Source organism: Aphelocoma coerulescens, chromosome 12 (genome assembly GCF_041296385.1).
Source record: "Aphelocoma coerulescens isolate FSJ_1873_10779 chromosome 12, UR_Acoe_1.0, whole genome shotgun sequence".
Classification (NCBI taxonomy): domain Eukaryota; kingdom Metazoa; phylum Chordata; class Aves; order Passeriformes; family Corvidae; genus Aphelocoma; species Aphelocoma coerulescens.
In genome coordinates this window covers 17,781,037-17,789,750 of record NC_091026.1, presented here as the reverse complement: position 1 = coordinate 17,789,750, position 8,714 = coordinate 17,781,037, and the positions used below count along the sequence as shown (strand labels likewise).

Here is an 8,714-nt window from a genome sequence, read left to right as displayed (position 1 = left end):
TTTTTTCCATATGGCTTAATTCTGATGGTAGTTATTGTTACTTAAATAAGGGTTGAAGGATATCTTCTCAACTAAAATTCAGTGTATCTTATGCCACAATCCAAGACTGAGCTTGGATCAAACTGGGTAGTGCAAGTTCACAGGAACATGACAAATTGTGTATTGGAATTTTGCAACCATTGATTTTAAGATTTAGTAGAATTTTTGAACTGTCCTTTCATCCCTACATCTTTAGGGATGTATTTATACCAAATGATGTTGAACAGTTAATTTTTAAACTCTTTTAAATAATCATTATTTTCACCTGGAGATTTGCTTTATTGAACTTGATTAAATGAGCCCCCTAGTACTTCAAAATCTTCCAAATTGTTTAAATGGATATCAGAGAAGTGCCTACAACTTCCTATCAAAATTAATTTCTGCTGGCATTTCAATGTCAAATTAAAACATTTAACTTCCATAGTGACAGAGTGCAGAGAAACTCCAGACTAGCTGAATGAAAGAAACCTGATTCCCTCTTGGGGTGGGAACCAGCCCTGGCTGATCCCTCCCACACTGGAATGGTGCCCTCGGGCACTATCCAGAAAGGATGAAGCTTTTTCCGTTGCTGGAGCGCTTGTCTCTTTTATCCAGGCTGTTTTGTGAATTTAGTGGAAACTTCATATCCTTGATGCACCTGGGAAGCCAGGTGAGATGAGAGCTAAGAGGAGAATTCTGGTTGTGTTTAGAACTGTTTGTTGCACTTTGTAAAAGTACTCACAGTGTCCTCCTGGGCAAAGCTTGGATACTTTGTGGTGATAGGTGGAGGGTGGTGTGGAGCCGGCTGAGGGGGCACTGCTGGCCTCTTGCGTGGGCACGAGCGTGGACTGTACAGAGGAAGGAAAGAGATGCAGCCCAGGGATGCGATGGGAGCACAGGGGAAGAGGAGATGCTGGCCAGGCTGTGGTTGAAGCCACCTGGGCAACTGGAGCCGGGAGGGAGAGCCGTGAATTGGTAAGAGGAATGAATAGTTTTTTTACTTCTGAGTGTTACACTTGTGCTGGTCTGCACCTTCCCAGGGCTGAAGACAGCCGCTGGCAGCAGGTGGGAGCCAAGTTCTGATGCTCCCCCCACCTTTGTTGGCATCACTAACAGCTCTCTGGGGCTCTCCAGGCTGCAACACAATGGCTGCTAGAGGGATTAGTTGGGAATTTCACTTAACAGGGATGAAGGGCTGTCTTCTGGGGCTGGCTAATTAACAGGATTTTACTCTAGTAATTAAATAGCAGTTTGTTGAACACAACTTAGTTGATGAAATCTTTGGAAAACATAACAATTAGCAGGCAAGGAACGGCAGCTTTGCCTCAAAAGCCTGTCCCCAACCAGTTGCTGGCATGGTTTTAACCTTTCATTCCCCAGCAGAGATGGTGTTGACTATTAATTTATTTGGGTTTGCTGCTGTTGTTGGACAGCTTGTTCACCCTCTGCTGCCACAGCAGCTGGTTCCTCTAGGGCTTCATCTCAGCTGAAGGGGCTTGAGATGTGCCACATGTTGCTCTCTCTGGCACTGCCTTCTTAAAAGCCAGTGCTGGAGGACAGGAGTGTTTGCCACCAGACAAAAGAATATCTTTATATTCTTCCTATGGCAAATTAACTAGAGGGGATGAAATCTAAGAGTTGTCTTGAAACATAAACCCGAGAGAGGAAAATTATTGATCCCACACAGCTTATATAAACTCTCTCCTCTACACACACACACGGAAGGGGGAAGTGCCTTCAGCTGGAAATTGTTCCTGTCTTCATCTCTCTGCTTCTCCCTGTCTTGTAACGATTCTCTTAGGACAATGAGGATGAGGAAATTAGATTAGACAAACAGTGGGAGATTCCACAGTTTGCTGTAAAAGCCACCTCCAATCTTTGCTACACTTTGACAGCTCTGAATTTCTTAATTTGACAAGGTAATGAACACTGGATTATTTCTGAAGCCGTATGTACCACACGGCAGGGAAATGGGGGCTGTGCTTTGCATCGGGACTACCCACCCCAGCAGCTTCCTCCCACCCAGGCTACAAAATCTCATCCCTGGGAAGGAAGTGGTGTGAGCAGGAGCCCGGGGCAGGAGCTGGGGTTGGGAGCTGTGGTGTTAGTGCAGGGCTCTGCAGGATGCTCCCGTGCCAGGAGATAAGTGGACCGGCTTTGGGTGTGTGTCATCTCCAAGATGCCGTGCAGTAGCTTTTGACCTCCCCGTGTTTTGCTTGGCTGGGCAGTACATTGTTTTCCTCCACTCTCCCTGAGGCTCTGCAGACAGTGGAATGGGCTGGTTGAGCCAGCCAAGCTAAATACATCAGGGAGACATCCCATGGGTACCTCCCAGGCACAGCATTTCTGGAGTGGGCGGGTGGGCATCCATGCACCTGCATGACTCTTGAGTCCAGCCTGGTGCTCTGCTCCTAGTCAAGGGGCAGGAAAAGGGGCTTTAAATGTGGTGGGGAAACTCTCAGCTGTTGGGAACAGTGTCAGTGGGAAGTGCAGCACTTCTGGAGCAGTCCTGGGGTGTCCCTGCACAGTGGTGAGGCCAGGAGCAGTTTCAGGTTTTACCCTCCCTCTCCAAACTGCCCATTGCAAGCCCAGTGCCTGTGATGTGCTCTGTCTCATGGAGGAACTAGGAGAGTATCCATCAGCGCACTGAGGCTCCATAAATAAATAAGCACATGGGAGCAGGCTGGAAGTGAAGAGCAAAGTAGGTATCATTCATCATGTGAGGGGGCCTGGAGTATGTTCAGCTCATAATGTGTAACAGAGCTATGAACAGGCATGGGATGGATCCCCTTTTTGGATCCTGATTCTGTGTAATAAACATGCAAGACAATTTGTATAAAATAGTGAGGATTCTTTCCTAGCGAAGTCATTTAAAGCTATATTTGCACATTAGTGAACAGCTCAGAGGAATGTTTTGTAGTTATATTTCCATACAAGTGTGCAAAGAGAAAACAACACGGCAAGCGATGGATAATGCATGTAATCCTGTGCCATGATGTGCCCTCCCTGGGTAATCATATTCTGTGGCCCCCCACCAGGGAAGCACCCATCCTGGCAGCCCTGCCTCCGTGCTGGAGCCATCACAGCCGTGGGGTGGATCACATTGTAAATCCCATCAAAGGTAGAAGGGATTTTTCCTGCATGTCTTTGGTCACAAAATAGGGGGTTTGGAGTAGGAAAATCCTGACCCAAATGCATTAGCACTGCTGGCTCTTAGGAACCTTTCAAAATAATATTTGAGTGTGAAAGGACAGGGTGGCCTGCCAGGTTAACTGGGAAATGAACCTGCACTGTGTGACACAGGCATGGTCTGCACAGAAAGCTTGATGGCTTTTTATTCACTTTGCAGTAGTTTTGGGGAGACATTTTTGTTTTGTTTGCATTCAGTATTTCCCAGCCAGCTTGTTTGTCACTCTACATTTACACCCTGCAGCAGCAGCACCACTCTTCTGGCTTTGTGTCTCAGATTCCCCACACTCTTGCTGTGGCTGTCTGGTGGGGTCAGCTGGTGACTTTCCTGGAGTTTCTCCCAGCAGGATGCCTGACCAGGGGAGACCAGGGCGACCCCTTTCTGTGTTTTCAGAAGCAATCAGGGTAATGTTTCTCCCTCTGGAGTCAAGCTAACTACAAAAAAAAAGTGATGTGAGCATCTTCATTGCCCTCATCTCCATCCTTCCTGCTTCTTAGAAAATAAGTTATCTCTGCTGATTTTTCTTCATCCTTGAGCTTCCTTGGAAGGCTCTTAAGTTTCTAAAGTTTTTAAGTAATTTCCAAAAACTGTGATTTAATCTTTGCCTTTTTTTTTTTTTTTTGAGGGTTTATAAATGTAAAACCTCAACAGCTCAACAAGAAAACACCTGCAAAGAGCTGAAAGCAAGTGGATCTCCTGTGAAAGGCTGGCACTGGAGCTGCCATGAGATGGCACTGCGACATCAGGCATGGAACTGAGCCGCTCCATCCCGCCGGGGTGTGCGGGGAAGTACCTTGCTGGAGGGAGAAAAAATGCCAGGGAAGAGAAAGGACTTATGTAAGGATAATTCTGCTATTAGTCAGGAGGGGCTGTCATGGAGCCGTGTCTGGACTGGACTTTTCCTGCTTATACAAAGCACATAATGCTGTAGGAATTCATGTATAAACAGTGCAAGTAAGAGGGGAGAGTGGTTAAATTATGAACAGCAGTAAGGAAATAGATTTTAACTGTCGCTGGCAAATTCAGAAAGTCTTTGATTTCTGGGGGATTTCTGGACACAACTGCATGCTGAAAATAGTCATGGCACAACTTTTTTCTGGACTTGTGTGTTTCTCCCTTTCTTTGAGCATATAAAAAGTTTTTTAAAAGGTGTAGGAACAGGGAGAAGCTGTCATGGCTGGGCAGGTTTGCAACTGGAGAGGGGCTGGCTGTGCTGCCCTGGTGTTTCTCCTTGGGGATGGGATCTCTTCCCAGGGCTCTGAACTGCTGATAGGACATAGGAAAAGCAATTTATGTCCTCAGTGGGGCAAAGCAGCATACTCCTTACAAAGGGCCAGGTAACACTGGTGGTGTCAGGTGACATCTCTGACACCATAAATGAAACACACTTCAAAAAATGTTTTGCCAAGCATTTTGCTCAAAGCCAGGCACAAAGCATGGGATGGAGCATTCTACGATTCCTAATTAATTGTAATTAGAAATACTACACCATGGAAGGAGGCTCTATATGCTGTGAGTGTCTTCTCCCCTCTCTTGTGCTAATTGGAATATCTGCCTTTCCCTCTCTTCTCCTCACCTAGGAGTGAGCTCTTTTGGTGCTCAGACAGGCGCTTGTCCAGGTCTGGGTCTTGGAAAGTGAACACAGCTCATCAAATGCATTTCTGCACTCAGAAAGTAAGAGTGGGCTGCATCTCCATGGCTTCCCTATGGTGCTGACCAGGTCAGAAGCAGTGCTGAAGAAATGGGCGAAGCCCATCCAGGTGAGTGGGCTGGGAGTGGTGTTTCCTGCCCCACAGCACAAGGAGGAATTGGTAACTGGGACCAGCAGTGGGATTTTTCCTTGCTCGTGTGTTAAACTACCACCCCGGGGACCTGCATTTTCCTGGGCTACCAGGAAGAAAAGACCTTTGGTAGCCTATTATCGGGGCCAGCTTGTCAGCTGAGAAGCTCTTTCAGGCCTGTAAGAGGTTGCAGAAATCCACCTGAGCTCAGAGACTTTGCCGCTGCCACTGCTGATTGAGATCTGCTTTTCCTAGGCACCACAATCTGTGTTATCCCTGCCCACTACATAAAAGAAAAAAAAAAGCAGCCTCTCATACTTGACCCACATTTCTCCGAGGTCCCTTTTTCTTCCCTATTTTTATCCTCAATATCTGTATTTCAGTTCAGACAAGGAGCAGAGACAGGACATGTCTCCTTCCCATGCCTCTCTGAGCCCAGCAGGCAGCCACTCCTCCCGGCACTGCTGTACTTGGGGTTGGGCTTTATTTCTCCAAAGGCACAAAACTTAGTTTTTTAAGGGTGTTTTTAAAATGGGACTTTGGGGAATAATTATACTTTATGCTACTTCAAAGAAGTCCCCAGCACTCTTAGCTGTACCCTCAGAGGACTGTGCCTGTTAGGAAAATATGCTGGCTTAAGCATCCTGTGAATAATACAGACTTTGAGTGATGGTACTTAGTACAAATGGGCCAACGATCACATGCCTGAGTCTCCTAAAGCAATTCAGGAGATTTTTGCACCAATTGCAGCCTATTCATCAAAATAAGATGCCAATAAGTAAAGTATTACAACGCTTTCAGAGGGGAGTGTGCAGACTAAAGTAGGGGAATTCTGCCCCCAAATGGATATTCAATCTTATGACAAGGATTGTGTATTAAAAAAAGGGGAATGCCTTGGCTCCTGGCCATACTGTGATCCTAAGGATAATGCTTTATCTCCATTATCTTTCAGCTGCTTTCCTGTCTCTGCCACATGTGGACATTGAAACGACATTTACAGCCAACCCCAACAGTAAACCATTTTTAAGAGAGCATGTTTTTTGCTGGCTATACCCTGAGCTCTTGAGTTCAAGTTTCCCAGCTTTTTCTCCATGACTCCAAGGATGCAGTAGGTATCCCTCCTATTTTTACTACCTCCCCAAGTATTTTTAAGGGAAAGCCAAGCACCTTGGCTGTCTGACCCTAGGACGTGGTGTTTTAAGGAGCCAGTTGCCTGCAGAGAAGACTGCAGGAGCTGGCAGTACCATGGTGACAAATCATGGGGTTGGGATTCACCTGTGGGGAGCAATTGGTGCAGGCAAGAGACCTCTGACGTCACAGTCGAGCTGTGTGCACGTACCTGGTAGCACTGATCCAGAAGTTGGCATGGGGAGTTTTGGCTGCTGTGGTCATCCCATGAAGGTGCTTACACTGTTGTGCAAAGGACAGGTTTTGAAGGGCCACCAAAAGGACAGGTCTGTAACGGTGAGCGGCCCAGGCTCCCTTAGATGCCAGTGGCAGGGAGGTGTCGTGCAGTCCATGATCACAGGGATGCCTGAGGGACACACCAAAATCAAAGCCCACTAGGCTTTTGAATGGGAGGGCAGGAGTGCAGGGAAGCTCTTCCCTGCTCCAGACCATTTCCATCCCAGTCAGCCCTGTCCCTGCTGCCTCACCCACACCGGTGTGTATGGGTTTGTGTTTAAACCATTACAAATGCAAATTATCCTTCTCAATTACAAAAGCCTGTTCGAACTGGCATCTTTGAAGGAAACTCTGAAAGAGCTCCTGGCACAGCTCTTCTTCAAATATTTGGAAGCTTTGCTAAGTCTCCTGTAACAAAGACAGGCGCAACCTCCTTCTCCTCACCACCCGCCCTCCTGTGAAGCTGAGTGCTCTGCCAGAGTATACTGAGAGAATGTCACTGCTCGGATGGTGACTGTGGTACAAGGGGTGGCAAAGAATGGAGATACCACCTGGGACAACAACAAGGTTGTGGTGGCTGCACTGCAGCCCATCTCCAGGTGCCCTGCTTATGTATTGCTGACACAGCAGCACCTTGGGGAACCCCTTCCTTGCTTCTGTACCCAAGTTTGCCTCCTTATTTTCCTGCTTTGTCTTGCTGCATTGGCCTGAACTTTGTTTCCTTATTCTCTGTCACAGGACTTCTTCTCTGCACTGAAGATGCCCTGGGCAGTGAGCTGTGGTCCTGCTGCTCCCCTCGCTGACACCGGCCAGGCACTCCTGCCAAAAGGATAGGTGCCATTAGGAGAGCACGTCCCCTGGCTGATTGGAGCAGGTGGAAGTGAAATGAATGATTAAATACAGTGGCCACGGCACACCCTCTCTCTGACATGTCCTATTTGAGATTTGATATCTGCTATCAATTGAGATTGAAGGTATTGATCCAGGCTGATTGCTGGGGACAATCAGTAAGTGGAGGGGTAATTGACTGTCATGTCTCTCATTGATTTGGCACCACAGTTCTCAGCAGCCAACATTATTTTCAAGCACTTTGCAGCTCCTCCTTTAATAAAGAAATACAGACTTTAAGTTAAGTGATTTATGTGCGTTGCCATTTAGAGGGTGGGTGAGGACATTCTTAGCCAACATGTCCTTGCCTTAAACAAACTGAAAGGTGTCACCAGGAGAGTTCTGGAGCAGGAAAGCATGGATTTTGGTTTGCATGTTTGTCACTGTAAGCCAACACTCTGCTGTGGGACCATCCCACTCCTTGCTGCTTGGCTGCAGCAGACATTAACAGAGGGCCTCTGAGACAAAAAAGGCACTGCACATGGGCCATGAGCCAGCAGAGTGTGACCTCCTCTCTAGATTGTTTGAAATGTTAAAGGAACAAATATTTTATACCATGGGTTCTACCAGGGCTCGTTAGCAGCTGATACAGAAAAACTGTCCTGGGAGAAGAACAAATTGGGAAACATCCCAAGTTGCTGCAATCAAATCCACAAAAAGCTTGTATAAAATTTTTACATATAATCAGAAGGATGGGAAAATTACCTTATTCCCTGCTGTGCACTTCAGATTAATATAGATAAACATTATTCAATCTTAATATTTATGGTGACCATGAAACCTCTTTCTGTACTTACCAGGAACAGGGAGATAAAATGGCATTTCTCCTGGAGGAGAGACTGGGTTAGCAGTCAGCAAACATGTCTACTGTTGTTTTTTAACTTGACATTGCTGCCCCTCATCTGCAAGCTCTTTTGGGTAGGGACTGCTTCCTGTGAACAGAGGTCCAGTGAAATGAGTGGGATTGAGTTGTTCAGTGAATTCTTGTACCTAAATACCTAAGTGAACCTGGTTGTGGAGTGGGTTCAGGGATGAAGGTCCCAATTTTGACTTCACAAACCCCAGAACTGGTTACATTCCAGTCATGGCTAAAGCAAAGCAGGCTGCAGAGTTACTGTATGTGCTGGTTTCCCACCTGAAAGTTGTTTACAGGCAGATTTGGAGGCTTTTTTGTGTTTGTCTCAGATTTCCCAATGTCTGGCAGCCTGTTGGAAGCTGCCAGATGTCCAGAGACGCTGACCTCGCCTGCTAAGCATGCAAAAGCTCTTTCACTGCAGGCTCAAAGCAAACCCAGTGCCTCCAGCACCACAGGGTTGGCCACTCATGTGGTGTCTGGCTCTTTCAAGATGTGGAGGAAGCCCAGGAGATGCCAGAGATTCTGTCTACAGCCCGTCCCAGCAGCACAGGCAGCTTCAGTCGGTGTGATGCATCCT

The 8,714-nt window shown here is 46.9% G+C and overlaps 1 long non-coding RNA gene across 1 annotated transcript; it reads left to right on the top strand.

The window, feature by feature from the left end:
- The first annotated feature begins 612 nt into the window (after positions 1-612).
- LOC138117722 (uncharacterized) lies at positions 613-7,482 on the top strand. The gene is made up of 5 exons (XR_011154827.1): positions 613-688; positions 3,834-4,045; positions 4,789-4,968; positions 5,942-6,101; positions 7,132-7,482. It is a non-coding gene; the product is annotated as an uncharacterized lncRNA (long non-coding RNA).
- The last annotated feature ends 1,232 nt before the right edge of the window (positions 7,483-8,714 follow it).